General features: G+C 42.1%; 1 long non-coding RNA gene across 1 annotated transcript; it reads right to left on the bottom strand.

The window, feature by feature from the left end:
- Positions 1–1,439: 1,439 nt before the first annotated feature.
- LOC118498687 lies at positions 1,440–21,092 on the bottom strand. The gene is made up of 3 exons (XR_004901156.1): positions 20,709–21,092; positions 3,912–3,917; positions 1,440–1,450 (listed from the first exon to the last, which is right to left on the bottom strand). It is a non-coding gene; the product is annotated as an uncharacterized LOC118498687 (long non-coding RNA).
- Positions 21,093–23,543: the final 2,451 nt, after the last annotated feature.

The following is a 23,543-nucleotide window of genomic DNA, read 5'->3' as shown; positions in this document are numbered from 1 at the left end:
TTGTATTGTAAGTCGGGGTTTCTCAACAGTTGTAGCGTTAACACTTGGGGCTATGGAGAGGCTGTCCTGTGTATTGTAGGATGTTTGGCAACATCACTGGCTTCACCTACTACATGCCAGTATCCCTCCCTTGCCCTCAGTCATGACAACAGAAAGTCTCTGCAGACTTTGTCAAATGTCCCCTAGAGCAAAATCATTCCCCTCTCCCATCATAGAGAACCACTGATATGGATCCTACTGATCAATGGGATGATTTTACGCTCACTGAATAGGTGTTAGGAAGGATAGGAAATCAGCCTCTGACAATTGATACTTCCTTTGTTTGGTATTACACATTGAGGATTATTTGGAGCAAACAAAAGCTGAATTCTCTGCCCAGTACACTGAAGTTATTGCCTACTGACAAAGAGCTGTATATGTAAGACAGGCACTTGGAGCAAAGCAGATAGCTGGACTTATATGGAGTTTGCAAAATCATGAAGTCCTAGTGTCATCAGTGGAAATTAGGTGTGTCTATGGGAGTGTAAGGAAAGCATTCCAAGGACCCACACACAGGACACCACATACACTGTGGTGTGGTCACATGGTTCCTTTGGGTGGAAATATGCCCCCGCATTTCCAATTTCCCATTTCCTTTTGTCCCATGTGGAATAAGTTCAACCTTACCTTCAGCAAGGCCAAAACAAAAGCCAGCATCCAGAGTTTCTGCTTCATATTAAAGCTCAGTCCTTTGAAGCCTGTGCCGTCTGCTGCAGGCCCTGGTAACTGCTAGACCCACATGGTCATGTGCTCCTGGGTGAGAGAGAATGTGTGAACACACGGAGTGAGTGCATTCCTGGGTAAGTGAGAGAGAGAAGAGAGAGAGAGAGAGAAGAGAGAGAGAGAGAGAGAGAGAGAGAGAGAGGGAGAGAGAGAGAGAGAGGACACGCCTGCCTCTTTGTTCGCCTAGGATTATTACTAGGAGATATTTGAAAATGACCAATCAACTTCCCTAGCTTTCATGGGCTTTTTGATGAACCCACCCCCTAGCCCATCCATTGTTCTCTAGGCTAGACTGACAGGCCTCCATGGTCATGTACCTCCCCGCTGTGCCATTTTGACTTCTGTTTCACATGTGCCTGTCCCCACCTGTTCCCCACAAAGCAGTTTGGTACCAGAGGGGGGAAAAGAGGGTGTTAATTTCCTTGGAGCACAGTGCTGTGGTCCCCTGCAGTGTGAAAAGCTATAGCTTCATGGTGAAGAAAACAGGCTTATGCTTCCCAATTTATTAAGCTCAAAATGTCTAAATCCCTATGCTCCCTTTTTAAAAATAATAATTAGCTAATTACCTATGGTAACATTCCCCCTTAAAGACCTTGAACCTTGTAATTTTACTAGGGTAAGGGTAGGAAGGTCTCATCTTCTATAGCTGTGTTTGCTGTTAAAGGGGTGTAGTACTGCCTATCCCAGGCTCAGAGGGTCTTGCTACCTGCTACAAGAAGAAAGGAGCAAAGAGGGAAGGGGAGTCTTCCCAGAAGGAAGAGAGGTTTTGCAAAGTCCAGGTCAGCTGGCTGTCCCTAGGAGGCAGCGTAAATGATTTCTAGAGGACGGCATTGTCTAGAGGATGACACTGTTGGACAAGTTGGCATTCTTGTTGAGTTCTAGAGGTGACAAATGTGTCAAAGGCTTAAAATGGCATAGCCTAAAAATGAGGTCAGCTCTAGCAACTAAAGGTCTGATGGGAGGTAAGAACCACGTGGTGGAGGGAGGGACTAGCTTTACAGTCTCCCAGATGAAGCTACAGGAGTGGCTTCCCTGGAGGAAGCTGTGTCACATCTGTCCGAAGGCTCTTGTTTACCACTCAAATTTTGCTGATAGGGATATTCTGAGATTTCCCCCTGAAGAACTGTGAGCCTTTTTGTCTAGACCACTTGGGCAGAAGAGGGAAGACGTTTCAAACAGAGCCCATAGGCCACCCCATACTTCACCAGCTCAACCATGTGGTACTGACAAGTCCACCCATAAAACCACTTCAGGAGACAGCAGTATGGATGGGCTTCTAAAGTCAGGCCTATACATTGTAAAGCCATACTGAGGACTAGGAGCTGGTGTTCTAAAAGCATAGACGAGCAGCTGTGTTTGCAGAAGAAGCTGGGCTTTACCGTGTTCCAGGCTACACGACTGTGACAACAACCCTAGCTACACATAGTTGCTACGGGTGACATCCTGGCAGCAGCTCCAGCCATCAGCTCTCTCCAGAATTATTTGGGTGAAGAGCCAGGGAGATGGAGTGGTGGATGAGGCCAGGGGACGTGTGCTGCACTTGCCTGGGCTGCGAGCCACACCCTAAGGCACTGGTTAGTGGCAGAGAGAACCACCTGCTTCCAGGACCCAAACAAACCAGGATGGAACCGCGGGGGTGGGTGGAGGTGGGGGGTGGTGAGAGGGGACTGGAACCGTGTGCCCACTGTGCACAGCTCAGCAGGACATTGCAATTGAGAAAGGCCGCCCCTTTTGTGCGCCAGGCTGGGCATGCAGAAGCTGCGAATGGGGAAAGGAACTTTAGGCATGCCCCAGATTTAGTGCACTGGGAGCAAAACCCACAAAATCAGCACCGGGAACATGAATACCTACTGCGTTCTGCATTCCCTGGTACTAAGCAGCCTCCGTCCCACGGGAGTTGAAAACACTGAGCCAGCGGTCTCAGTGGCACTGAGAACAAAGTATGGCCACTTGGCTTCTCTTGGGCTATGGCTGCCGAAAGGACCCGAGACTGGCTGAATAAAAGCAGCCCCATCCTCACTGTATGTTGGTCTGGGGGTTGTGGCTGTATTCGGGGCTGAGGTTGCTTGGCCCACATCCACACAGTTGGTGCTGGATCTGTGTTGGAAGCAGCAGCAATGGAGGAAAGACAAAAGGAAGCAGAAAGCCCACACAGGCAGCAGCAGAGGGAAGAAAGAGAGAAATGATGAACGGAACCCCCAGCCTGTGGTGGTGTGGTTCTATTGCTCACCATGATCCACTCCTTTCTCTCCTGGCTTTCTCGCCAAATGTTGTCGGTGGAAATTAGGCTATCACATGAGATTGCAAGAAAAGCATTGCAAGGACCCACACACAGGACACTGTGGTGTGTCAAGATGGTTTATTGAGGTGGAAATCTGCCCTGGGTTTCCAATTTCCCACCTACCTTTGTTACGCCCTGGAACAAGCTGAACCTTGCCTTCAGCACAACCAAAACAAAAGCCAGTGCTTCATATTAAAGGTTAGTTGTTTGGAGCCTGTGCCATGTGCTGTGCACCAATGTAGCTGCGAGACCCCGAGAGTCACGTGCTGTTGGGTGAGAGAGAACCAGGGAGTGCTTTGGGTGAGTGTGTTACCTGGTGGGAGAGAGTTTTTTTGTTCTCTTGGGATTATAACCAAGTACTTCTTCAAAATGACCACTCAACTGCCCAAGCTTGTGCAGGTTTTTTGATGTGTCTACCCTCTAGACCAGGGGTGTCCAACCTTTTGGCATCTCTGGTCCACGCCAGAAGAAGGAGAGCTGTCTTGAGCCACACATTAACATATTGCAACATGTAATCACTAGAAAATCTCATAATGTTTCAAGTAAATTTATGATTTTGTGTTGTGCAGCATTCATAGCCATCCTGAGGCGCGTGCGGCCCGGGGGATGTAGGTTGGACACCCCTGCTGGACAATCCACTGTTCCCAAGGCTAGACTGACTGGCTTCTTATGGTCAAGCACCTCTCCTTGAGTAACTTTGACTTCTATCAAGCCTTTGCCTATTTTCCCCAGCTTTCCCTTTGTACCCCCCAGCAACCTGGTACCAGAGGTGGGAAATGAGGGATGTGATCCCCTCGGAGCATAAAGCTGTGGTCTCCCCGAGTATGAAAAGCTGTAACAATTCCCTCTGCACCACCTATTTAATAACACTTAGCTAATCACATGTGGTAACACTATAATTAGCAGATTTTGGAAGCAGAAAATATTTAAGGATCTGTTGTGCCTTCTTGATGGAAGTATCATTATTATCAGGTACTGTCGATGGGGAGTTTTTTCTCCGAGGTGTGGTTGCTGAAGTGTATTGCACTGGTACATTGGGACTGGTTTGTAACTAGTTCTGGTAGTTACTTATTGCTATATCTAAAAAACAATCTGTCATGTCCCAATATAGGAGGAATTTTTTTGTTTTCAATAGTATAATGCCCTAAAGTTTCTTTAAACACTTCAAAGGATGGAACAAATAATTTGGTTAGCAATCTCCAGGCTTCGAAAGATAGGACACTGACAGCCTGATTACTTTGTGCCTCTCAGAGGCACTTTTTTATTTCAAATGGCTGTAACAGTTTTACATTAATGATATTATCAAACACACTCTGTATTGGGTTAACAATATATAAAATATTATAGAATTATTGTTTATTAAAAACAATTCCTGACCTCTTTAATGATCTGTATGCAAACCCCATTTTTAATTTTGACTCAAGTCAGGGTTATATGAGGCAATGCATTGGATTAAAAGAATTCTTTTTCACTTTTATTTTTTATGTTGACCATTTTACTTTTTGACATGCTGGGGTATTCAAATGATCAAATAGAAACAATGTTTTATGATTTTCGCTTTCTGACTTTATTGAATAACATCACATTTCAACGACAAGGAATATTTTCATTTTTAGGGAGAAGGCTGCTAATGGTACAGATGGCAAATAATGGTTTTTCAACGGTCTGTTGAGTGTAGCAATTAGACATAATTCTTAAGACAGATTTTTCTCAGGAAAAAGTACTAAAGACTTCTTTACTTAGATGAGCTTTTCTCCAAACGTGATTCTTAGACCAGCAGCGTGAACATCGCCTGGGAGCTTGTTAGAAATGTACATTGTCAGTCTGCCCCTTCTACCACGTTTTCCCTGAGTTGTAACTCCCACATCCAGAGTCTGATGCGTGCTCAAGCTTGAGACGACTGCCTGAGACTATAGAGAAGCTGATAGCATTTGTCATCTTTTACCTCTTCATTTCTAATTGTTTGTTAATCACTCAAACATTGTAAAATAAAATGAAATGCTTAGAAAACACTTCTTCCTTTCCTATCAACTTACTCTCTTTGTGCTGTGACACACTGCTGCACACAGACAGTTTTTAAGGGTGTTTTATTTAACGAATGGATTACCCGTATGTTTGTGGTATCCAGTGTGGTAGCAGCTAGCTCTTGCTAGCAGATATGCTGGTGGAGTATTGCTAGGAGAAAAACAAGACCCATTCCTTTAATGTTGCTACCTTTCTTCTGCTTGCTGCTATAAACTTTAGATATAGTCTGCGTTAGAGTTCCAGAAAAACAGAACCAATAGGACAGGTAGGTAAGAGGAGATTTATTAAAGGATTTGGCTCACACAGTTATGCAGGCCAAGAAGTCCCATGATCTGCCCTCTGCAAACTAGAGAGCAAGGAAAGCTGTGGTGTAACTCATCCTGTCCCAAGGCACCTGCCCAGACACACTCAGGTATGTTTACCTGTTGTCTGTGCATCCCTTAACCCAGTCATGTAGACCTAAATTACCCATCACACAAGTTCACACAAGTTCCATGGAATTTATCTCCCTTGGTTTTATTTCCTATTATTCCCTAGTCTAGTTCATCTAGTCTCACCAGTCAGTGTGTGTGTGCTTGGAAGAGGAGGTTTAGATTATTTCATAAAAATATCATTCTTACTTCCAATTGCATGTCACCATTCCTGTCCTTCCGTATTTATCAAAATCCTTTCTTTTCTTCCCACACCTCTCATCTAATCTCTCACCATCTTCAGCGAGAGCATAGCATAAGGATCTCACCTTAATAAAGAAATCGAGTCTCAGAAAAGTAATTAAAGCAAAAGCCTACTGTAAGGACTGGCCAATGGTGTAAGGAAACATGGCCAGACAGGAGCCTGGTGGGCGCCAAAGACTAGGGCTTCTCTGGCAGATACAAGTTCTAAAAGCAGGCAATTCCATGTGGCCACTGCTGGCTGGTGAGGCCTAGGCATGGTCAGGATGATCTGAGACTGGGAGAGACCATGCCTACCAGTTGCGGATTCCGGTGAGTCCAGTTGATGTAGATTGGAAAGGCCTGCAAGGATCAGATCCAGTCCCAAGTCCTTCAAAACCCATTCCTTGGTCCTTCTCACTTTCAGTGTTCTTTTGAAGAAAGATTGTTATACCTCAAAGTTTATATCTCATAGTAGAGTTAGTATTTTGCTTTATGTTGTCCTTGTATTAGTCAGCTGAGGTTGCCATAGTAAAATACTATAGAGTGGATGGCTTAAACACCAAATTTATTCCTCACAGTTCTGGAGGCTGGGAAGTCCAAGATCAAGGTATTCTTTAGGTTTGTCTTCCAGTGAGGGCTCTCTTCCTGGCTTGTAGATGGCTTCTTTTTCTCTGCATTCGTAATGTTGCCAGTGGAAGTAGGGCTCTTTCATGGGATCGAGAGAGAAGCATTTCATCAACCCATGTGTGGGAGAGTGTGGTGTGGCAAGATTTATTTTGGTGGAAGGCCATCCCTGTATCCCACCTCCATCCGTCCTGCCATGGAAAAAGTCCAACTGTGTCTTCAGCAAGACCAAAACAAAAGCTAGTCAGTGTCCAGAGTTTCTGTGCCATGTTAAAGCTTAGTCCAGTCCAGCCTTTCTCACCATCCAGCTAGCTTAGCTTGTGTTCCCAGCTGCAATCCATTGCTGTGCTGCAGTATCCAGGCTCCAGCCTGGAGCCTGCATTTGAAGTCTGTGGGGCTATGGCCACATGCTTGCTAGGGCCACAAGGTTATGGAGAAAGAACACGTGAGTGCACAGGCAAGTGCAGGTTCCTGAGAGAGAGAGGGAGAGATGGAGAGACAGGCAGGGAGGAGTGAGAGAGAGGGAGGGGGAGAGGGAGAGAGAAACACCCTTTCTTTTGTTCCTTAGGATTATATTATTTTGGGCTTAAAAAAGACCAGGAACTTTTTTGAAATAACAAATCAACTTCCCAAACTTCTATGGGCTTCTGAGAGATGTACCGCATTTTCAGGTTATATTGATAGGCTTCTATCGTTAAGCTCCTCCCCCTGTGCCATTTTCACTCCTATTGCATATGTGCTTACCTCCCCCTGCTGCCTGCAACAACCTGATATCAGAAGGGGAAAGGGAGAGGTGTTAATCCTTGGCAGGGCAATGCTGTGATCCCCTGGAGTGTGTGCGGCTGTAGCTTGTTATCTAAGCAACAGTTTTATGTGCCCCAACCCATTAGGCTCAACGAGGTCCAATTCCCTTTGCTTCCTTCCTTATTAATAGGTAGCTAACTCTCTATGGTAACAATATGGCAAGGAGTGACAGAGAGAAAGCAAGCGAGCAAGCTTCCTGGTGTTCCTTCTTATACGGGCACTAGTCGCCTCAGGAGAGCCCCAACCTCATGAACTCATCTAAACCTAATTCTTCCCAGTGGCCCCATCTCCAATACCATCATATTGGGGATTAGGGCTTCAACGTATCAATTTTGGCGGAGAAGCAATTCCCTTCATAGCAGTCATTTTGAGATACATACTTTATTATCTCCACTTAGCAATGATAAGCACAGGGTAGGCAGGCTAATTTTGCCCATTAATTCATATCCACATCCTATGTATAGTTGAGCATAGATTTTTAAAACATTGAATAAATGACTTTCTATAAATCTGGACACATTGCCTCGTAAAGTTTCTGCTTCATCGATTAAACATTTCCTTGTCTTATCATGTAGGTGCTCAAGTTAGCCTCTGAGGGTGGGGGCTATGAACAGCAGCACCCCGAAAGCAGCCATGCTCAGAAGGCCAGGATTGCAGCAGGGCTGCCTTGAAGATTTGCTTGCAGGTTTGAAATTAGAAGCAGATAAATCAAAAATAATTTCTCCGTGTGTTGCACACTTAGGGCCTTGTCCTGTTTCTCCTGGTAAAGCATCTAACGGCTAAAACAAATCAATTAAAGAACAGCATGTACTGAGCAAACCCTACGTGCCGAATTCACCACGCTGCACTGGGAACTAATGGGAACTACTTCTTTCAGAAAACCCAGTTGAAATCTGCATTTGATTAAGAAGCAGGTAAGTGAGGGAGTTATTTTTGCACCCATGCACCAAACCATTTCACATGGGAACAAAACCAAAGAGACCTTCCTCGAGATCAGAACTGTCTTCTCACTTGCTTACACACTTCAGGAGCCAAACACACACTGTCTCTTACCCCAGTGTGCACACGTATTTCATCATGCAAGTGGGCTTTGCTTTCCTTTTAAATACAGATTCTTCAACAAAAACTTTAAAATTTCTATCAGATTAATACAGAATTTCAGATCTTCCCTAAAGGGCCTTTCTCTATCTTATTTCTTAATTAGTGTGACCCCTTCCTGAGAAGATGTTGAACTCTCCTTCCTTGCTGAGGTGCCACAGCCAGGAGTCTGGCAGCATGTTCACCGTCTACCACCCACGGAGCTTGATTTTAAGGTGTTTTCCTCAATATCAAGAGACCAGGGATTTCTAACAGCAGTCTCATCCCCGTTTCTTCTGGAATTGTCATCTATGTATCTAAATTCTATAGGTTATTTTTTTCTTTTCCTTTTTCCTGCTGTCTTCTTTTTCTTTCTTAATAGGATATTTTGAAATACACTTATATTTACAGAAGAGCTGTAAAGGTAATAGAGATTTGTTTATGTATACTTCACTCAGCTTTCTGTAATATTAACCATAGTAAATTTATTAAAAGTAAGAAATTAACAGTAGCACAATACTATTACTAAACTCCGTATTATATTTGGCTTTCCTGGTTTTTCCACTACTGTCTTTATCTGTTTAGGATCGAATCCAGGATGCTGGGTTGCATTTAGTCATCATGTCTCCTTAAATCTGTAACAGTTTCTCAGTCTTTGTCTTTGATGACCGTGACACTTTCTATTTTTAAAGCTCTTTCCAAATACACCTTTTAATTCATGCAAGATTATTATAACCATTGAATAAAATACCTTATTATATACAGTTTAAAATATTTTCCACATGTGACTGTGGTTATTTTTTGATGCTCAAAAAAATCTCGAAAGATAGGAACACAATAAATACTTGTTGGAAAAAAAGTGAAAGAATTACCAAGGATGCCAATGTTTAGTCAGACAGTTATTTGGGGATTTAATTGACATTCACGGAGCCCCTACTGAATGCCAGGCTGTGTGCTAGGTGTTCAGACCAAGGATGCCAAAATACGGCTTAAAGAATCTGCAGTTGATTAGAAATAACAATGGTCCTTGGTACTGGTAACAATGTGGTAAGTGCTGTAGTTGAGGAATGATGGTATTTCTGTTGTAAACCCCTGAATGTCCCCTAGAGTATTTCAGGGAATCGCAACACATGGCCTACCTGGACTCACAAGTGAATCTAATCAGCTGCGATGTGGCACCCTGTGTGCATTGCTGTGTTTATTCCTCCCCCGGGGGGTAGGACCCCCACTCACTCCTTCTGGCCCCGGTTCAGCCTGCTGTGCATCCCCCCTCCCACAGAGCAGCAAGAAGGCTTGTGTTGGGTGGGTTGTCCTTGCTGCCTCTGACGGATGGAGCTCAACACGCTCAAACTTCTGGCCATTTCTGTCATTATAATCATTATAGTCACGTTCTCTGTGTCACAGATACATGTGCCCTCATGGATTATAGACTTAAAAAAACCAAAGTTATTTCAATTTCTACTGATAGCTTCCTATTGTACCCACACCTTGTACCTCCCAGGGCTCAAGCACGAGTCCAGCCAGGGATAAGCAGAACAGGGAAGGGAGTTGGACCCAAGGAAAAACCTTAGTGAAGAGCATGATGCTCTGTTTATTATTTTCCTCCTCCTCCCACTAAGGCTGCATGACTCTTAACGAGTGTGTTGCATCTGCTTCTTTCTTTATTCAGGGACTCTGTAGCTCCTCATGTGTAGACTTCTAGTGGGCTGAGCAGCTGTCCTTGGGCGTCTCTAAGCTCCTGGTGGGGAACAGAGCTAGGGCTTAAGCCAGGACTGCAGCTCTACCATGTTCAAGTCTAAACAAGGAATACCAGACTGGGACTTGTATAGCCCAGATAAGGACAGGACCAGAGAGCATATGAGGGAGACCTATTATGTGTTGGGATGGACAAAGGGAGAGGGAACCTGGATAAAATTTGCAGACATGTATCTATTGCCTTTGCTGGACAGCATTTTACTAACTCTGGGTATATGCTCGTATGGGTAGAACCATTTAAAAGTGAGAGGTAAGCAAGGGACTAAAATTTTTAAGATATTGATTTTATGATAATTGGACAGACATATGCAGTATGATTTTTTTAAAATTTAGGAATCAATAACTTTATTGCAAGAAATAGCAAAAATTGAAGAAAAAACCTTAGGTGAATATTGTGCAGGGGCAATATTGAAACACGCATGCTTGGCGTGGTGACCAGGGGGAGTCACTCTATGGCTATGAGGAAGGCAAGCCAGGCTCAGTTCTTCTTGTTGCTCTGGTCCAGGGTGAGCTTATCAAATAGGACTCCTCAAGGCTGCATTCCAGAGCTCCCATCTTGTGCAGGTTGGTGATGCAGTTCCCCAACCCTTTGATGAGCTACCTGCCCATGTTGGTAGTGACTCTCCAGGAAGTCACACAGGTGGGTGCCCTTCCCGGTGGTCAAATGGCACAGATAGAGCAGTCTCTGAGATGTTCTAGAGGCTCTAGAGATGTTCACACTCATCTCTAGGTGTAATTCATACTCCATGCACCTTAAGCCATTCTCCCAGAGGTTGCCCTCAGGCCTGTGGATGTTGTGCTGGTTCTGCAGCTGTATCCTCTCTGTGTGCTCTCTCTCTGCTCAACGGCCGCAGACACAAACCGAGTGCATCAAGGCCACATAATCATGGTCAAAGTAGGAGGGTACAGACTGGTAGACATATGATTTAGACTAGACCAAGCAAGAAATTATTGAAATAATCCAGGCATGGAGTGATAAGCATGTTTTCTGCTTCCCTTGCCTGCTAGGAAACTCATAGTTAAATTTTGTGCTGACTTGTAACAGCTGCCATATATCCAGGTTTAGAACATGATTATCATTCTTCAGTTTTCAAATCGTGTGTGTGCTTCCTCTGCCTATTGAGTGTTATTTTACTTAATTTTTCTTATAAGCCACCACGTTTCACTTTTGAGAAGTAGACTTTAAGTGATAATGCACTGTTGGTAATAATGACAAGACTGAGATGAATGATCCTTATTTGACATGAAGCTTTTCTAAAGAGCCAAGGATTTTACAAAGTACTGGATTGAGATGTCACCCAGTAGGTGGTGGTGGTGTGACTGGCAGTTACAGAGCAAGGCTAACATGACATAGCAACTTTTAAACTCCAGGTGACAAGAAGCAGAGGCTATGGTTCAGAAACTGTTGTTGAATTTTAAGGATGTGCTGTGCCTTCATCCCCTCTTTAAAGATCCAGGATTAAAACTGGATAATGACCTGAGTAGCACATACAGGGCTTAGTAAGGCTCTGCTCCTTTCCAAGGTTGAACAGATGGAGGAGTAGGAAGGGTGGTGTGATCAGAGTTCCCAGGCAATTCACACGGACTGGATGTCTTCATCGCTGACACAGAACAGCGACTGCATGGGGAACATGGTGATGTGCTAGTCATTAGAACGTGTCAGTGAAGAAGAGTCTTGATCTCCAAAACTTATAAAAACACAACATGATGAGAGATGAGCAAACAGAAAGTCATACTTATCAAATCCTGAAGGACATAGGGCCCAAACTCCTATAGGGTCCAGGAGGACCATCTAAATGAGGGAAGTGGGCAAGGTGTAATAGAGAGATGACAGCAGGGCCCGTGGCAAACTGGAGAGCACTTGATCCACCAAAGAGGGCAGTGTCCCATCAGCTCTACTCGTTCCAGTGTGGGACTGTGAGTGCCACACACCCAGGCATTCTGATGGTTCAAGAGAAGCTAGAAAATCTTTTACTACAATAGGATTACCTACATATCGGCTTAGTGTTGTAATTAAATGTACAGACCAAACACAATGTTCTGTGGTTGCATTAACCCTGTGGACCATTGCCTTGTAGCCTCTGGTAGAAGGTTGCTTTCCATATCTCTAGAAAGAGGTAGGGCTCACACATACTGCAAATAGCACAGAAGAAGCTGGCTGGGGAAATTAAAGGGGAAAGATAGCACTTGCTTGGGGAATGGATAAAGGGTAGCAGGTATGGGAATAAAATCCCATCTCCGGTAGGTAGGTTCAGAGGGGTGACGAAGGGCTGTCCCCCAAAGCAGACCCTGTTACCCTATGTGAATGCATCCCCTCTAATAAAAAGACTTCAGCAGGGGCCACCCTCAGTCATTACAGAGCTGAGGCTCTTGTTGGGAGTGACAACAAGGGATCTCAATTTATCGTAAAGACATGACTAAGCCTTTCGGTACAAGGCTAAAAGGAATGTGGCTGCCATAGCTGTATTATGTGGTCACTAATCCCCAAGTGGGGGAAAATGTTCAGTCAAACGTACCTTATTTCATATCCACTCTATGTGAGAAAGATAATTTGCAAAATCTGCCAAGCTTCCAGAGAGTTAGATTATGGAATGTGAGGTTGGGTTTGGGGTTTCAACTCTAGTTTTATTTTATGGTTTTAATCATAACAATATTTCTGTGTTTACTGTGTACTAGCAAGTATAATGAATTTTCTGCATGCAGTATCTCAACTATTCCTTAAGGACCATGAAGTAGGTATTACTGTTATTATCCCACATTTGGTCCTTCAGCATAGTAGCTAGCACTGTGACAGGTGAAGTGCCTTGTTCAAGGTCATGCAGCTAAATAGGTGGTGGTGTCGTGTCCTGGAGACAGATGGGTCTGATGCTGGAGCGTGAGCTCTATTATGCAAACTTTCTCCACTGATTGGACCCAGACAAATTTCTAATTTTCCCTCAGTGTAAGTTGTTATAAAAATGCAATGTGATAATATATGTGGCAAATGTTTTATAAACTGTTAAACAGTTGCTGGTTTAATCGGTCTTTACCTGGCACCAATGAGATGTCAGGACAATTGCTAGGTGATTTCACTTTTGATAGCTACACCTGTATTTGTTTATTCTTCATATGAAATTGTGTGCCTTGGTTCTTACTGCTTACATTCGAGATGAGCGATCCGTTGCCCTGTCACTTTTGTTCTGGCGCTGTTTACATCGTTATGTGACCACTTTACCCCAGTTATGTGGTCTCCCCCTGGGACCAGCTGGGCATGAAGATGAGAAGAGAACCAGGCCACAGGAGGCTCCTGCTCACTGAGTGATTATTTTACCACTGTCCCACCGGCCCAGCACTGGGGAATCTTCCTTCTAAACAGTCGTTTTCCCCCATGGGCTTTTGAGATAAAAAACCATGGTCCACTGCTGAGCATGTATCCAGAAACACTGTGAGTTCAAATCACAGAAAGAACTATTTCAGAATGTGGGAACTTTTGTCCTAACACAATTTCATCTGAAATTTTATATTCTTTGGCTCTCTAGGGGAGAAAAAAAGGAAATAGAAATAAATGAGAGAATAAGAATGGATAGGAGCAGGAATGCAGCCAAACAGCAGGTTGCCATACAGACACACAGAGAATGGTTTCCGCAAGTCAAACAAAAGCTGTCATAGGACCAGGAATTGCAGGAGCTGGACCTGAAGACAAGCACCGTGTAGCATAAAAAATATGAATCAATGTGTGAAATAGAAAAGTAGGACATATATTCTTCTCTTTGTTAAATGATTTGATGACTACATTGGGCTGGCAGAGAAAATTGCTTCCTAGTATTGGTCAGTATAATGATGACAGCTCATCTGAAAAACAACCCTCTCTTCTTTATCTTCTTTCTCATATTTTAAGGAAGGAAACTAGAAACTAGGAAAAAGGGGGAAAACAGTTTGTGGCACAAAGAGCTATTTACTTTGAGCCAGATTTTAGGGTAAACTATGAAGCATGTAGTCTAGAAATTAGAAGATTTTTACCTGATTGATGAAAATAATTTCAATACATTGGACCCAGGATTCAGGGGTCCATTGGTGCATCTCATAATTAATAAAGAGCAATCAATAAATGTGTAAATCATGTAAATGTGGTATATGATATTTTGTGCCACAGCTTTCAAGATAAAAGATATTTGAATGTAAAATATATAGAATTCGAGCTGACTGGTGTGACTCAGTGGATTCAGTGCCAGGCTGCGAATCAAAGGGCTGCCAGTTCAGTTCCCAGTCGGGGCACATGTCTGGGTTGCAGGCCAGGTCCCCAGTAGGGGGTGCTAGAGCCAACCACACATTTGATGTTTCTCTCCCTCTCTTTCTCTCTCCCTTTCCCTTTCTAAAAATAAATAAATAAAATCTTAAAAAGAAGGCATTTAAAAAATTAAAAATAAATAAAATATATAGAATTCAAACATGATACTCCTTTCTTCAACACTTATTATACATAAGACACAGTATTAGGTATTATAACTCAGATCATGTCAGTTCTTTAAAAACTTCCAGTGTCTTCCCGTTGAACTTGGAATGAAGTCTGAACTCTTACAATGAAGCCAGTGGCTCTGTGTCATCTGGCATCCATGTTCCACCGGCTTCATCTGTATGACTTACTCTCTCCTGCTTGCTGCTTTCCAGCTTCCCTGGCCTTCCTGTGTCTCAGACACAGTGCCTCTTTAGGTCCTTTCTACTTGCTGTTTCTTCTGCCTGGGACATTCATTGCCTGTCTTTTTTTTTTTGTTTTGTTTTCTTGCTTACCTTTTCATGGGTGTCTCCCTCACACTCTTCAAGTCTTGGTTCAATGTCATACTATCAGAAAGACCTTCCCTGATTTTCCGTTTTAAGACAGCTTTCCCATCCCCCATCCCACTGCGCCCTTATTGATGATTCCACAGCAGCATGTTTTTATTTCCTTCACAGAACCCCTCACACTCTATTTTCTTGTTTATTTGGTTGTTTTCACTTCCTCAGCTACACTCGAGGTTCCATGAGGACAGAGACCCTGCCACTCTCAATTTCTATTACATTAAATCCTAAAATGATGACTGGCACACTGGACTACTCCTACTAATTTGCTAAGTGAATGAATAAACGTGAGGAATGGAAACTAATATTTACAAATCCCCACTTTTATGCCAAGCCTTGTGCTAAGTATTATTATATTCATTATATAGTTATTGTGAAATAAGTATTATTTTGTCCAGCTCGCTGACCCAAAAGAGGAAACTTAGGTCTTATCATGTTGCATAAGTCCTTAAGGAATGCCCAGTCTAATTATATTAGAGCGAGCTCATTATATATGGATCTGGAGTTTTGTCTTCTTCCACTACGGCTTGTTGAAATCTCACACAGCATGTTTAAATTAAGAGGTTGGATGCAGCCCTGCTCTTCATGCCTTCAGCAAATTATGCATGTGTTTGTAGGTATGAATGTATTTTTGTGAAATAAATATCTATTGGAGTGCAGGCACTGTCTCTCTAGTCCCCATAAAAATGAAATGCACGTTACATAAACATGTGTGATTCTTTAATTATAATTCTTTCCATTCACATAGCTGTCTAGCAAAGACTTTTCTGACAGGTTAGCTCTTTATATTTCCTTTTGCATCTCCAGTAGGCAAGCAGGGCAGGTGTTATTTTTCATTATCTTCCTGCCACAGATGTTCTGCCGAAGCTCTGCGATATGGAGTGGCTTGCCCAAGGTCACACAGCTGCTGGCGGTGGAGAGACCCCCTTGGTCTCCATTTGCTGTCCCCAGAGCACAATTAGGCTGTCCCCAAATCTCTGAAATATCTCTTCCCTGGTTCTCCTGCTTATCCTTCTTGCCTCAAGCATTCTTTTCTCCTCTTTTGAGCATTTCCTGAAAGTCATCACTGTGATATTCTGAGAACTTTCAACAGAGGTGAGGATGAAGGAGTTCTGGATTAGGAAAACAGAGTAGCAAACAGATTTCTCTGCTTGCTTCCCATTTCTCCCCAATGCCCGTCTCTTCCCAGCAACAACAACAACAGGAAAAAAAAAAGCAGAGGGAGAGTGTCACCATATAGCCCTTGAGAATACTGTTCCAAAATATTTGAATGGGTGATTGTGAAAAGGGAAACATTTCTTCTCCGATCATTTGACCAGATACGCTAATGACACACGTCCCCGAAATGTCTCCCAAACAGTTCCCTTCTTCTCCATTCCCACCAGCCCTGCTCTAGTTTCAGTCCTCGCAATCTCTCTCTGTGTTCTCCAACATTCTCCAGACTTGTCTCCTTCCCTTCAGCCTGGTCACCATGCATTCTGTTCTCTGTACTGCAAGTGGAGATTCTGTTGTGGAGCGCAGACCTGATCGCACTGCTTTCCTCCTTACAAGTAATCAGTGGTTCCCCAAGGATTAGAACTGGAGTCCAGACTCCTCAGTATACTGTCTGAAGCCCCAGGCAATGGGACTCCTCACTGTTCCAGCCCCCTCCCGCTCTGTACTGTGTCGCCAAGTTAGAACACTCTGACCACTGTCCGCACACACCACGCCCTCTCTCACCCCGCGCCTTCTCCTGCTGTTTCTGCTTAGCTCAACTCAAAAGTAACTTCCTGTCTGAAGCTTTTCTGGACTCTCCTTTATCGTCCTCCTTTCCAAGGAAGACATTTGCATCCAGCCTTGTTTCCATGGCAGTTTTCTTGGCCATCCATTAGGGCTACTGTTGTGATGCTTTCTAGTTTTAATATTGTGACAATATGGTTTGTTAACAGAATAGAATCATTTAAGTAATGGTCATAGCTGTTTTTCTTCATTCCATTCAGCATCTTTACTTCATGGACAGAGGTCTCATGAGGAGCAGGGACATTACCTACTCCTCTTTGTGACATTAGGACCTCGTGTAGCAACTGGCATGTGGTAGTATGTTACCCATGTTTGCAGGACTCCGGACATTCTTACGGGCACTGTGTATGTACTCTTTCATTTTTACTGAGCTCTTTGGAGCTGGCCACGATGCTGCCATTGTGCAGATAAGAAAATTGAGGTTAAAAGGAATTTTTCCACAGCATTTGAACAGATGTGTGTGTCTAACCCCTAAACTGTGTTCTCTTCCATTATAAAAGTTGTTGCATTGTGTAAATTTCTCAAGTATGAAATATTTTCTCCCCTTGGATATGTAGAAAATATCCCCTACCTTGAGTCATGTGAAATCTGTTAAAGGTGGTGGGAATTTAGCCCTTGAAGTGATTGATCATGAAAGCCAGGAAAAGGATATTGGAGAAAAGGAGTTTTGGGGTTGAGGATGGGAAATGAGACACTTATACAGAGACTACCTGGGATATGTCAGCAGAGCTCCATGGATGGAAGAAAATGAGGTCCATGATTTACTGGGATAGCTTTCTAACACGTAAGTGAAAACTTATCCTGCTTCAGAGGCGCTGGTTGAAAATGAACAATATTGCAATTGACAAAGGAATAAATAAGTATATTACAAGTGCTTTAACATGTAACCCTCCAGCGTGCTAACCTTGGTTATGAGGCTGGCGGAGAAGGCTGACTCCCAATGTCTGACTTGCTGCTTTGTGTTTTCATTCACCTCCGACAACCTATGGACCATGCAATGTTGGACACATTCAACAAATATGTCACATGCACAACTACAGGGTTTCCCCCCTGAACATCTGCAGCACTCCTATTTAGCAATAGGAACTGCAAGAAAAGTCGGGTGGGACCTTGTGTGAGAGGTCATAAAAACCCCTAATAAATTTTCTTATGTGCTGACATTATTATAGAGGTTTTTGCAAAAATACTTCCATGTTGGTATGGGGATTTTCAGAATTCTCAATATGTAAAAGGAACAATACATTTCCTTTTTTGCAAGAAGGGCATTTCTGACCAAGGAAGCCGCAGTGACATGCTTTTCCGGAGATGAGAGATTAGCGTGTGCACGTTCGCCAACAGTTTTAGGAAAATGAACTAGACGTTGGGGCGAATGCTGTACTCTCAACTTGGGAATGGTTGTGAGGGGAACGGAAAGGGCCCTGTGTCTTCAAAGGAGGTGGACAAGTTGCAGCAGCCTCAGACCAGTTGAAGAAACATCTGGACAGGCTGATAATAGATGGACTTCCTGACATGTGGGTTTGACTATGATGACTTCAGACAGGAAGCTTAACTTTCTTATCACAATGTTGGGAAAAGATGTAAAATTACAAAGTAAGACTGCTTCACTTCATGCAGAATTATAATTTCCTAAAATAGTGTGTTTTGTAAAATTATAGAGGTTTAAAATTGTTATTTAAAATTATAGAGGTTTAAAATTGTTATTATCTAACAGCTATCAAACATCTTCATCTATTCCTCTCATTCATAGGGAATAAAGAAAAAAATGTATATTTGTGTCTATTACATTCAAATGCCATAATCTCTTGAAGTTACTACATCCTGGAGGCAATTTCCATAGACAAGACACTTCTCTCCTCCAAACAAGAATTTTGATGTGAAAAAAGTTTTGACTGTAACAAAGTTGAAAACACTAACAAGAAGAACAATTGATAACCAACAGAGAAATTAAACATGTTTCCCAATGATATGGCTATTGGCCTTTCTCAGGCCTTAAGGCATGGCTTTGAGAATAATTGTGGGGCTTGTCTAGTATACATGCAAGTTTTTTTAGATTGTATAAACACATGTCAGTAGTATATGTGAATATAAATTAGTCAGGGCATCCTCTCAGGAGAGAGGAAAATTCTTTAGCACCATATCTCACCATATACTTTCTGCCTCAGAGTGCCCCCAGAAGTGCATTAGACTTCTGTGTCTAAACCACTGAGCAATATTTAAACCATTTTTCTTTCTTAAGGGAAGGGGAAACTCCAAGAGTCTGCCACTCTTGACTGCTACTAAATATAGGATTTCTTTTTCAGAGTGAAAAAAAATGTTCTAATATTAGATACTGGTGACAGCTGCACAACTCTGGTAATATACTAAAATCATTGAGCTGACACTTTCAATGGGTGAGTTATGTAGTATATCAATTATATATCAATAAAGCTCTTAATTTAAAAAGTGACACTCTTAAACATTCTTTTTAAGCGTTATGAGAAGTTGCCCTGTTTGAAAAGGCAAATTAGGATAGCTCTTCCAGAGGCTTTTCAAAGATATTTTTAGAACTTGTGAAAATGTACAGGCAGACTGTAAAGTCTGGGTGTAATAATAAGATCTGGCACCAGTTTCCTGAATCAAACAATTTTTGTCTGAATAATCTCAGTATTAGAGGGGAACTTCAAATAATGATTTCACTAAGAAGCTCTCACCTTTGTGTTTCTAATGCTAGCAATATTAAGTTATTTTTATCCGACATTTTATCAATAGTCACATCACTCATATTCGGAAGGAAGAAACCAGTAAAATTGGATGCAGATCAATGTGACCTTTTTCACCAAGAAGTTTCACCACACTTTTTTTTTAAGTAAAGAACTCACACTGTATCTTATGAAGGCTCATCAGTGGTGGCCCCTCGTTACCCAATCAGTCACGGACAATAAACAATGGAGATGAGATGCTTCAGATCTACCGTTACCCTCTGTTTGAAGATCAGATTCCTCCTTTGTGACTGCAGGGAAAGTCCAATTTTATTGTTATTATCTACTTATTTAGCTGGTAAATATTGGGGCTGACACAGCCCAACCGAAAACCTGAGGGCTTTATGGCATGTTTTCCACACTCCCTTGTCCACAGCTATGATCTCAGTGGGGGCTGGAAGTGCCCAGGGCCGAGATATCACGTGGGTTCTGTGTTCCACTCTGTGAGGTGGATCGCCAGAACCACTGGTCATGGTCTTCTGGTGATAAAACGTGTGGAAAAGTCTCCTGCAAACTATATGACTATATCCTGTTTTTAACCTTTACTACATTTTTAGTTCTTCAGTTTCTGATCCTTACAGAAATGATAGTTTCATTTCCTGTAAAAACATGTACTTGTACATTAAAGTCAAGGTCAATCGCCCTAATAAGATAGTAAGAGTCTAGTAGTGGCCCATTAAATTCAGTGCACAATTTCAGAATATTTCAAGGTATACAGATAATTAGAAACAGGTTTAGTATATGCTTACAAATGAAAATAACTGTCTGTATAAATTAGACTGATGCTAAATCAACCCAGTTGTCTGGTGTCCCTTGCACAGAACATACTTCCAAATAAATTGAATCCATCTTGGTTTTGGACTTGACCAGGTTTTTCACTCAGCTCCTAGTCTTGATTTATCATCGTCTATAATGATGGGAGGGCTATGGCAACTGAGGGGTCTGTACCTCTGTGTCCTTTCATAGGAATATAAAATTGTCCAGGCTCAACGGGGTTTTGGGAGCGCTCACCAGTTGTTTATCCCCTTCGATTACGGCTGCTGGGACTATGACTTATGTCACTGTGTCTAAACAAGCCTTCTTATAACTGTAATACAACCACTAGAGTAGGAGGAAAGAAATAATGACTTTCCAGCCTCATTGCACTGAAGACAATTTTTCACCAATTTTTTAAAAAAAATCAATATTTAGTTTACCGTATTATGGCTTTATAAATATCATCCACAGCTGAACCATGTATCTGTGATTGCTATGGTAATTCTGGTTTACTGTTGTATCCATTTTTTTTGTTTGTTTGTTTTCCCTGGAGTTAATAATGGCCACTTATTTTGACTGAGTGTTTAGCTTCCTACTTACCTGACACTCAAACCTTGACGTTTCCTACTTACCTGACACTCAAAGTGGCAGAGACCGGTAATTGCATAAAACTTAAACCTTTAGTACCAGAGGTTCAAATCCTCTCTTTAATATAATGTATCTAATCACCCTCCTCTCTACAATTATCCCAATCCTTCTAGCTGTAGCATTCCTGACTCTAGTAGAACGAAAAATCCTAGGATATATACAACTCCACAAAGGACCAAATGTCGTAGGCCCCTATGGGCTTCTCCAACCAATCGCAGATGCCGTAAAACTATTTACCAAAGAACCTCTACGTCCACTAACATCCTCCGTGTCCATATTCATTATTGCCCCTATCCTGGCCTTAACACTAGCCCTAACCATATGAACCCCCTTACCAATGCCACACCCCCTAATCAACACAAGCCTTGTTAGTATTGGAAGTCTGCTTCTGGAACAACAGCAAATAACCTCCTGTGCTCTGTCTCTTATCCCGGGGTTAACTGTTTCTTGCACTTCCATGTTGATTGACTGACCTGCGGGCCTGCTGTGCCACAGTCAGCTAGAAAGCTCCCTGTGCCACCGTCCTGGGAATTCCCTCTCTTGTGTTAGGTTTCCTGTCTCCTACATTTCATGTCTTTTTCTAAATGTACTCCTGTATTTTGAGACATTATATTCTCTAGCTGCTTCCTAGAAAAGAAGATACATTTTGAAATATGATATGTCTGGGAATGCCTTAATTCCATTCTTAATTTGATCTTTTGCCTAGGTATATAATTCTATACTGGAAATGTTTTCTTCAGATTTTGAAATCATTGCTCTATTTTCTTCTTAACTTCCAGATTTGCCATTAAGAGATCTGATGCTGTTCTATACTTAATATATATGACCTATCTTTTTTGTAATCCTTCAATGGAAATACCTAAAATCTTTCCATTATCCCTAATACTTGTAAATGTTACAATACAGTAACTTTTAAAATCATTTATCTCACTTTAAACTAGAAATTTACATACTTTGGGGAGGCGAGCCTGGGAAGTTCTGTGATATGAATCAACTTGCTTCTTTTTTTCTTTTATTTATTTATTTTTAATATATTTTATTGATTATGCTATTACAGTTATCTGATTTCCCCCTTCACTCCCCTCCACCCTGCACACTCTCTCCCACCCACATTCCCCCGCTTTAGTTCATGTCCATATGTCATAAGTTCTTTAGCTTCTACATTTCCCATACTATTCTTGTCCTCCTCCTGTCTATTTTCTACCTACCATCTATGCTACTTATTCTCCATACCTTTTCCCCCTTTCTCCTCCCACTCCCCTGTTGCTAACCCTCCATGTGATCTCCACTTCTGTGATTCTGTTCCTATTCTAGTTGTTGGCTTAGTTTCTTTTGGTTTTGTTTTAGGTGTGGTTGTTAATAATTGTGAGTTTACTGTCATTTTACTATACATGTTTTTTTTCTTACTGGTTTTGTTTCCTGCTTTTGCTTATGAAGTCAGCTACGCCTCATCTGGTATTCTGCTTCTGTAACTGTGCTCCCATTTTTCATCTGTTAGGATCTTGACTGCCATTCTTTTTGACCTTGTATATTATGTCTTTTTAAAACTTGTTAATAGTCATTAAGTGGGGTTTTGGGATAGAGTGGAAATAAATGCAAGTTTCAAACTACCATGCTTAACTGGAAGCTCAGAATTTATATTTAATTCCATTAAACGTAATCTTGATGGTTCTAGCCATCAGTCTAGCTTGTCAGGATCTTCCAAATTCCAGTACTGTCCTCCACTACACTGCCTGTATCACCAAGCTTTGTGATGTCTATAAAGATGTCCTTTTGGGGAGTCTAGAATGGATGTAGCTATTTAATAAGTCTTCTAAGGTCTCCGGCACAGTGGATACTCGGCTCTGCTCCCCTCATACAAATGTGGCTGCTCTGTGTGAAAACTCTGCCTAGTTAGTATACTCATACATCACCTTTTGCTCTCGAGTTGTGACCAGGCTTCTTAGTTTACCAGGATATTTGAAGTAAATGTGCCTGCCAACTACCTCTTCTTTCTCTCTCTCTCTCTCACACACAGAAGTTACTCATTTATCTGTAACCAAAAGCACCTATCACTTCTGAATTTTGAATATTAGATTTATGGCTCATCAGAGTACAAGTAGCAGATAATTTCTACTAGTATGTTATCACCTCCTACTCTTTAGACTCTTCTCCCACGCCTGCTGATAGCATCTGCCTCCTGGGGACTGAAGGAGATCCATAAGACAGACACAGAGTTGCTGATGTACCTCACGTTTTACAGGGAAGGGGGCTTAACTCGATTCGATGGGAGATGCCAGAGTATCTTAGAAAGAATCAAGACTTCCTCACAAATTCAAGATAGGCCAAATTGGGGCAGAACAAAAGTAACATCAGATTCTATTTTATTTAAATACCTAAAATGCAATTATATAAAAGCCAAGAGCTGCAACTTGACATGTCTTCAAATTTTGTGTTTGCAAGCTTGAAGATAAAATACTTCAGAGTTTGTTTGCTTGAAAATGAGTTTCCTTACCATAGTTTGTGCCTTATCCCAACTTGCACCTGTTTTAAGGTTGGTATTTATGAGTTGTTTTGATTATTGAAATCATCATTGAACATACCATTTCTTTTTCTACTCTCTTAGGGAAACTAATTGTTCTCACAGGAAGGCACAACACCTAAAAACCTGAATATCAGAAATGGTCACACTTTTCTTTCACGTTCAAGTTACAAAGTCATACGCCCAACTAAATTACATGCTAAATGACTTAACAGTTACCCCTAGAGAGAAAAACAAAACAAAACAAAAACAAAACTTGAACCTTTTTCAAGCTAGGTTTGTTTTTAAATAGCCATTATGCACTT

The sequence above is a fragment of the Phyllostomus discolor genome, chromosome 2 (assembly GCF_004126475.2).
Source record: "Phyllostomus discolor isolate MPI-MPIP mPhyDis1 chromosome 2, mPhyDis1.pri.v3, whole genome shotgun sequence".
Taxonomy (NCBI): domain Eukaryota; kingdom Metazoa; phylum Chordata; class Mammalia; order Chiroptera; family Phyllostomidae; genus Phyllostomus; species Phyllostomus discolor.
Note: the sequence above shows the minus strand (reverse complement) of the source record. Positions and strands in the feature narration are given on the sequence as shown.